The 8,913-nt window shown below is 43.2% G+C and overlaps 1 pseudogene; it reads left to right on the plus strand.

Annotated features, from left to right (window-relative positions):
* The first annotated feature begins 4,957 nt into the window (after window positions 1-4,957).
* On the plus strand, window positions 4,958-6,218 carry LOC130028404 (fructose-bisphosphate aldolase B-like; annotated as a pseudogene).
* Window positions 6,219-8,913: the final 2,695 nt, after the last annotated feature.

Here is an 8,913-nt window from a genome sequence, read left to right on the forward strand (position 1 = left end):
TTCAGGAAACACATAGGTATTCATGAGGGAGAACAGAACAGTGAGCATGCACAATAGAAATGTATACAAAGAAAATTCATCAAATGTAGAGAAACTTTGAACAAGCATTATTGAGAAGTGTGTTTTTTTGTATGGCAGTGAAAAACAAGCAGATTCTAGACCCAAATTGATTCTATTGTGCAGTCTTCACGGGCTGGTACTGGAGAGCCAGGGACCTGCCATCTTTACGGATGCACAAGGGTACTTAACTACATGGATCCAATCATAGTCAACAGAATGCAACAGGGGAGCATCTCTCTGGAGAAGCTGTTACAGTTTCAAACTATAAGCCTCAGTCTATTTTCAACTTTTCCTAACACTGAGAAGTTATAAGTCTGAAGGATGAAAAGAAGGGACAAAGTTAAAAGGATCTGACAATGGGATTAAATGCCAGACATAAAATTACTAAAGCCATTCCTTTTTAATTTTTAATTGGGGTAAGTGGAGCGCTGCATTCTCGTGCCCTCACAGTGACTGCAGGCCTGGTTGATAGAGAATTACTGGGAGTGATCCCTTATTACCACCTGGTGGCCCTGCTCCCTCAAGAAACTCTGGTAATCTAGGAACAGACAGAAACAATGTAGAAAAACCCATGGAGAAGGCAGGGAACTAGATTAAAGGGCTGTGATTGCATCATATCCCCCACATTGTTCATTAGCAGGAGCAGGCTGGGAGTGAGTCAGAGCCCCAGGCTGAGAATGGTCCCAAGCAAGAGTGGATCTGCACTAAAAGCAACAAACAAAAGAATCTCATGGACTCACACAACAGAAGGATGGTGAAGATGGAAGGGAAGGTGATCAAATAACAGAGAGGCTCAATGGACTGAGGAGAGGAATTTGGGATTTTGGAGGTGATTGAGCTATTAATATTTGGAGGCAAAAAATTTGTACCCAAAAGATATTTATCTGTAAACAAAACTTTTAAAAAAAGGGAAAAAAAGAAAAGAAAGCTTTAAAGAATGTACTTCCTCTGCTACTCCAAAAATGTTAGCTTAGTTCTATTGTTTGACTTTATAAACAAATACTTACTGAAAGCGATAGCACAGCGGCGGTAGGGTGTTCGCCTTACAAGCGGCCAACATGGCCAACCCGAGTTCGATTCCTCCGCCCCTCTCAGAGAGCCCGGCAAGCTACCGAGAGTATTCCATATGCCTAACACAGTAACAACAAAGTCTCCAATGGAGACGTTACTGGGCCTGCTCGAGCAAATCGAGGATCAACGGGAGGGCCTTTACCTTTTACTTACTGAAAACAAGAATTAAAAATGATAGAAATCAAATGTCACTTGTAGATTTCTAGTCTTAATTGATATTAAGAAATGGAGATTCTGTTCATTTTAAATAAACATTTAAAATGAACATTTGCAGTTGTAACTGATGAAAGATTTGTTTCTGAGGAAAAAATCAGGATGCTTAGGAAATTTGTGACTTTTGAGATGTTCAGTTATGGTTTATGCAGAAGACAGGTGAATAATTTATAAACCTTGCAAGCTTCCTTTTCCCTGCCTGGGACTGGATGGTTAAGAAGAAGACTAAAGCCCAGAAAAGTGAAGTAATTTTCCCAAGACTTCAGATTTTAGATAAACAGGAATGTAGCCTGTAGCCTGCAATCTAATGTAGCCTTTGGAGAAAGATTCACTGAAGGTCTGCAGTGGGCCAGAAACTAAAGCGTAGATCTAAGAATATCATGACTATGTTTTCCCAAACTTCTTATTTAACAACAATTTTAAGCCATGGAGAAATGTTGAAGGAAAACTGTAATAAACACCTTTCAATATTCTAAAAAATATTTGTTACATTTTATTTCTTTGTGTGAAGTGTTTGTAAACATACTCTTACTCCTTGTAAGAGTTGAAAATAAACTGAAATACATTTTTCATAAGTGTAAGCATAATTCTTCTCAAAACGAGTGCATATCCTACCAAATGACATGATGTTATCATAAATAAGAAAAGTAGCAAGAAAGCCATGAGGACATTCAAATGTGTTCAATTTTTAAATTTTCTCCAGTAATTTTCCAAATTGTTTTACACTTCATTACCCAGTTCTTGATCCAATGATCCAATTAAGTGTGGGGTTTTGTTCCTTTGTATTTTACTCTCCTGGAAAGGCGAAGGCGGCCAGGTCCGCGGGGTCCAGCTTCGCTCTGCTGGGACTCTCCATCACTGCCATCCCGACATCCTGTCCGCCACCTCCGCCGCCGCGGTCTGCAGCACACCAGAAAGTTGGTACAAGTTGGCATGCAGGTTGGCAAGCGGCAGCGGCGCCCTTGGACAATTGCCTCCTCCTGCTCCACTGTCACCCGCGAGGTGACTCAGTCGTCGGCTGCGCACTCCTTGGGGTCGTCCTTGGTGGGGATCAGTCATCAGTCGGGGGAAGGGGGAGGAGGGAGGCGCACCCCGGAGGGCTTCCTTGGCACCTGGAAGCTCCGAGTGCTCCGGGCATCCTGTCCCCCGCGACTTGCCTGGGCTTGGGGCGTGCAGTCGGGCCACGGGGAGTGCGGGGACTGGGACTTTGCAGCCCCGGGAAGCGGGAGGGACGGTGCGCGCCAGACCCCGAGGCTGGGCATTGGAGGCAGCTCCAATAGCGCTTGCTGGGGGACATAGGGGGGCGGGGGCAAGCCAATGAAGTGGGGAGCCCGCCGGCCCCGGGGAGGGGAAGATTGGGAAGTGCTCCGGCTTGATGCTTAGATAGACTAAGAATTGAAGCAGCTGACCCTCTGCCAAGATCCCCAAAGGCCCGATCTCGGAGACAGGAACCCAAGGGGCCCGAGTCCTGGCCAGCGAGGGCTGGCTCCAGGCGTTGTAGTCGGGGGTCCGCTTTATGGAGCTCCTGGGAGAGGCGACTCGGGTTCCTGAGCAGGGGGATTGGACTGAGCGTCCTAGGCGGCAGCGGGGCTCTGACCGCTCTCATTTAAGTTAAATGAGTCTATATGAGTAGTTCTAATTCTGTGAATTCTTTGAATCTGGACCACATGTATACTCCTTTTCTCTTTCAAAACACGTTCATTTGTTTAAATTCCCATCCCCGTGGCCTTTTAGATTGTAATACATTCTTTATCTGATAGTTTATATTATATTGGTATTTTATCCCACTAGTCCATATTTTTTCTATATACTGAAAATGAGTTCTAGGGCTTTAATTCAGATATGCTGGCAGAGTGTGCCATATATGGAACTGTGACCTTAAAAACATTCATTGTACTTATTTTTATTTTTTTTTGGGGGGGGGGAGTCACACCCAAGGAATGAAACTCCTGGGTAACTCCTTGGTTACTCCTGGCTCTGCACTCAGAAATTACTCCTGGTGGTGGTATTCTTGGCACTGTACTCAAGAAATATTCCTGGTGGTGCTCAGGGGACCTTAGAGAATATCAGGGATCAAACGTGAGTCTAGCTGCGTGAAAGATGCCCTACCTGCTGTGCTACTGCTACAGCCCTCATTATACTTTTTCTAGTGCATGACAACTGTTGCATTTTGTGTACCCTTTTTCCTTCCTTCCTTCCTTCCTTCCTTCCTTCCTTCCTTCCTTCCTTCCTTCCTTTCTTCCTTCCCTTCTTCTTGCCCCCTTCCCTCCACATACAAGTCAAGCACTCTATCTCTAAGCTACATTCCTCCACAGTTTTTCATTGGAGTTTTTGATCATTTTCCTATCATTGTAGTTTAAGTCATTTTATAATCTAACTGAACTGCACAAAAGTTGTTTACATTGAAGTCATTGCCAATAATTGTAGGAGATAAGAAAGCAATTCATGGCCAAAGAGATGGTTCAATGGTCTGAGTGATTGATTTAAACACAGGAAGCCTGAGTTCCATCCTTGGCATTGCAAGTCCCCCGGCAATCCCCCAAGAGCAATTCAGAGTACAGAGCCAGAAGGAGTCCCTGAGCATGGTTGTGTGTTCCCCACCAAATTAATTAATTAAATGAAATAAAGCCGTACCCATCAGACTTTTTGTGTCCTTGTGTTGATGAATAATTGGAAAAGGGCTGGAGAGATCATATAAAGTGCTTGCGTTGCATGCAACCTACTCTAGTTCAATTCCTAACATAGAAATGCATATGGCACCCCAAGCATACTACCAGAAGTAATCACTGAGCACAAAGTAAACCCTAAGCACAATGACCAGTGGCCCAAACCTCCCAACTTTGACTAAATGAATGACCACACACGACAAAAATTATTTCACATAAATCCTAATTACCTTTATCTCTTTAAGTACATCTACTCTCCACTGCCATTTAGGCTCTATTTCCTTTTTTTAAAAAAAAAAAAGTCTGTTTTGGGGCAGGAGTGATAGCACAGTGGGTAGGGCATTTGCCTTGTACGTGGTCAACCCAGGTTCGATTCCCAGCATTCCATATGGTTCCCTGAGCACCGTCAGGAGTAATTCCTGAGCATATGATCCAGAAGTAACCTCTGTGCATCTCAGGGTGTGACCAAAAAAAAAAAAAAAAAAAACAAGAAAAGAAAAAAAAGTGTGTTTTTAGGTTTGTTTTTTTTTTCAAGGCCAGAGAGATAACAGAACCAGCTGAGCACGTACTTTACAGTATTTTACGTGCTGAAGCCCTGCTCCCTGTTTGCTTGAGCGTTACAGGGAGTGGCCCAAACAAAACCAAACAAATGTTTGTGTTTAGAGAGTTCCAATTACAGAGCACTTGTCTAGCACGTGGATTTCCGAGCACTGTGTGTCCCACCTCCAGCACTGCCTTGTTTAAAAAGTTAATTTCAATAGTACTAAAAATTATCTATATGCTAACAAACATAAGAAAATCTATGTTTGGTATCAATATTTTAAAGCAAAATTTTCTTATTAAAGGTAAAAGTTCAACTTTAAAAACTTTAGTTGGTCTCTCTTCAGCAGCTGCTGCCTTATCTCTGCTTCTGATGGCTAAGACTCTTCTCTAAACTACCAGTCAACATGGCTCACAGATTTCCATCCATCATTCCAGAACAGAAGAAAGAACTCTCAGCTATTGCCCAGCACCTTGTTGCCAGTGGAAAGGGGATCCCGGTGCAGATGAGTCTATGGTCACCGTGGGGAATCTCCAACAGAGGACCAAAGTGGAGAACACAGAGAATTGCAGGATGTTTGATGAATCCTCTTCACATTGGAAAATTCTAGGAACCGAGCATCAAAGGCATGATCCTTTGCCCTGAGACTCACTACCAGAAGGACAGCCAGGGAAAACTTTTCAGAAACATCCTCAAGGAAAAGGGGATTGTGTTGGGAATTGAGTTAGACCAAAGAGCTGCTCTCTTCGAAGGAACAAAGAAAGCAACCACCATTCAAGTGCTCAGTGACTTTTCTGAGTGCTGTGCTCAGTAAAAGAAAGATGGTGCTGACTTTGACAAGTGCTGTGCTGTGCTAAGTATTGCTGACCAGTGTCTCTGCAGCCTTGCTATCCAGGAGAATGCCAATGTTTTGACCCTCTGTGCTAGCATCTGCCAGCAGAATGAGCTGGAACCTAAAGGTTTTGAGGGTTGGATTTTTGGGGGGGACTCTTTTTGGAAGGGGGGTCCCACTCAGTGATGCACAGGGGTTACTCCCAGCTCTGCACTGAGAAATCAGTTCTGACAGTGCTCAGGGGACCATATGGGATGCTGGGGATTGAACCTAGGTTGGTCACATGCAAAGCAAATGCCCTACTCACTGTACTATCGCTACTGTCCCTACCTATTTTTGAACTAGAGATCATTTCTAATGGAGACCATGATTTAGACACTGCCTTTATGTGACAGAGAAAGTTCTGACTACTGTCTACAAAGCCCTCAGTGACCATCATATTTACCAGGAGGGCACCCTGCTGAAGCCTAGCTTGGTGACCGCTGCACATGCCTGCACCAAGACGACTACTCCAGAGCAAGTAGCAATGGCCACTGTTGTGACTCTCCACCGGACTGTTCCTGGCATTTGCTTTTTGTCTGGCAGCATGAGCCAAGAGGATGCTACTCTCAATCTCTGTGCCATCAACTTGTACCCTCTACGAATCTTGGAAATTAAGTTTCTCTTATGGATGGGCCCTGCAGTCTGTTGCATTGGCTGTCTAGGTAACAAGTCTGCCAACAAGAAGGCAAGCCAGGAGGCTTTTATGAAGCCGGCTGTGGCAAATTCTCAAGCCAAAGGACAATACGTTCATGCGGGCTCTTCTGGAGCTGCTTCCACCCAGCCCCTCTTCTAGCATCCTGTACCTGCTAGAGAGATGGCTAGTCTGGCTCTAGCTCTTCTAGGGGTCTTAGAAGGAGGGCTTAAAATGAACCAGCTGTCGACTGACATCAGAAATTAGACAAAATTAATTATTTCAGATCCACTGGGAAGCCAATACAACTCAAACTGTTTTTCTTTCTTTCTTTCTTTCTTTCTTTCTTTCTTTCTTTCTTTCTTTCTTTCTTTTTTATTCTTTTTGGGTCACATCCGGCGATGCACAGGGGTAACTCCTGGCTTTGAGCTCAGGAATTACTTCTGGCGATTCTCGGGGGACCATCTTGGATGCTGGGAATCAAACCCAGGTTGGCCACGTGCAAGGCAAATGCCCTACCCACTGTACTATCACTACAGCCCCACAACTCAATTCCTGAGTGCATGAGCCAGGAATAACCCCTGTGAATCGTCGGTGTGACCCAAAAAGCAAAAAAAAAAAAAAAAAGTGTAGCTTATGCAAAGTTTTTATTTTCTTTTTCATAATACTAATGTCTTATATTAAAATTTTGTGAATAAAAAGTTTCTATATTTAGAGTCTGGTGGGGAAAAGTATGTGTCTATATGAATGGGCATAGTAAGAAAAGTCTGTCCAATTATCTCCAAAAATACCATTGTAGAAGTCAGAGGTATGGCTAAAGTATTAGAGCATTTAGCTAGTATGTTTGAAACTCTGAATTTGCTCCCCAGCACCTTGAGATCCCTAAACACCACACAGGGTGTAGCCCTGATGAACCCCTGGGAACTGTTAGGCTGAATATTGCCACAAGTATCCCTCACCCCTGAGTTTGGTCTTTATTAAAAAGAACAAAAAATAGCACGTGCACACACACACACACACACACACACACACACACACACACACACACACACCATCATTACATAAGTATAACCTCAAACCATGTTTTTAAAGTCAAATGCTGTTACATTTGAGATGCACCCAAATCATGACAGTTTCTTAATTAGATGTCAGTGTTCAATCATAAAAAGAACATGAATTGTTTAACTAAAAATTAGGTACTCATCAGCAGTTTCAAGTGCTCTAATGCTCCAGTCATTAAAAATGCACTGAGGGACATAAACGATATTACAGTCAGTAAGGTGTTTGCCTTGCACCGCTGACCTGGATTTGATCCCGGGAATCCCATATGGGCCCCCAAGCATCGCTAGGGGTAATTCCTGAGCAGAAAGCCAGAAGTAACCCTGCAACATGGCCAGGTGTGGCCCCTAAATAAACAAACAAAAATCCCAATAAAAATGCAGTAGGTTTACAAATCTGCATTTTCAGGTATATATATTTTAACATCAGATAGGCCTGTTCATTTTTGAAAAAACATTTCTTTTTAATATAGACAAAAGCCACAATTGTTGATATAACTGTAGAGCTGGAATTTTTCAGGTAACAATGCTCTTATATTAAAATCGATACTAGTTCAAAAATCCATTTTTTATGTGAAAATTGTTTTATCTCACCCGGGAATTAAATCCTTGTCTATGGATATACTGAGTTGTTTGTTGCTAGTTTTGCCTTCTCTTGTATTGTCTTTGTTGTTGAGTTGAGCTGTTTTCCGCTATTTCCCACCTGATTTGGTATGCTCCTACTGGCATTTCAGTATTGAGGAATCGGGAAGCGTTACAAGGCCACCTAGGCAGGGTGGATGGGTGAGTCAACACAGCAGCTGTGGGAGGTGGGCGTGGCTTCCAGACTTCCTGAAGGACAGGTGTTAGACGCTACTAGATCACTCTGGGTGAAGACGCCAGAGCTCTCGGCCTAGACACCTGGGCATGTGAATTTTTTTTGCTGCTTGGTGTCACTGCAGAGAGTATTAATGAAGTGGTGGAGATGATCCTTTGTCATGGCTACAGCAGGGCATGTGGATGTGACTGCCGGGACCTCTGCAGGGCGAGGACGTGGCCCACCTGGCTCCCATAGGCACCCCAGATTTTTTAGTGTGTTCATATATTCTTAGCTGCTCTATTATTATTCTTGAGCTTCTTACTGATTGAGTAACAAAGTACTGACACAAGGGGGCATCCATGTACCATGTGGAATGAAAGATGCATGAGGGCAGGCTGCTTCTTGGGAGACTGAAATCTTAAGAAATTCTCTGTCATGTTTCAAGGAACAACAATCCTGCAGCCCAGGGAGATAACTCAGAGTGCTGCAGTGTATGCTTTTTATGCAGGACCACCTGGCTTTGAGTCACTGTTTGAGCCCTGAACACTGACAAAGGTGCCTCAGAACATTCATGAGGCAGGATGAGAAGAGAAAATCATCCTTATTTGCCCACTGCTTATCTGATAAAGGCTTTTATATATCCAAGATATATAAAGCACTCATAGAACTTTACAAAAAAAAAAACAACCAAACCCCATCAAAAATTGGGTGAAGTGAACATATACTTCCTCAAAGAGTACATTCAGATGGCAAAAGAAATGTGTATAAAAAACTTTCTCACATACCATCTTTCTCATTTACCATCAGGAAGATACAAATCAAAACAACACTAAGATACCATCTCATGCTAGCGAGGCATGCCAGTGAGACGGGTGTATATCACAGAGAACAAAAACCAGTGTTGATGTAGATGTGGGGAAAAGAGAACTTTTATTCACTGCTGGTGGAAAAGTCTACTGGATTCAGCCTTTTTTGGAAAAATAATATAGACACAGCTCAA

This window comes from Sorex fumeus, unplaced genomic scaffold (genome assembly GCF_029834395.1).
Source record: "Sorex fumeus unplaced genomic scaffold, SorFum_2.1 ptg000039l, whole genome shotgun sequence".
NCBI lineage: Eukaryota > Metazoa > Chordata > Mammalia > Eulipotyphla > Soricidae > Sorex > Sorex fumeus.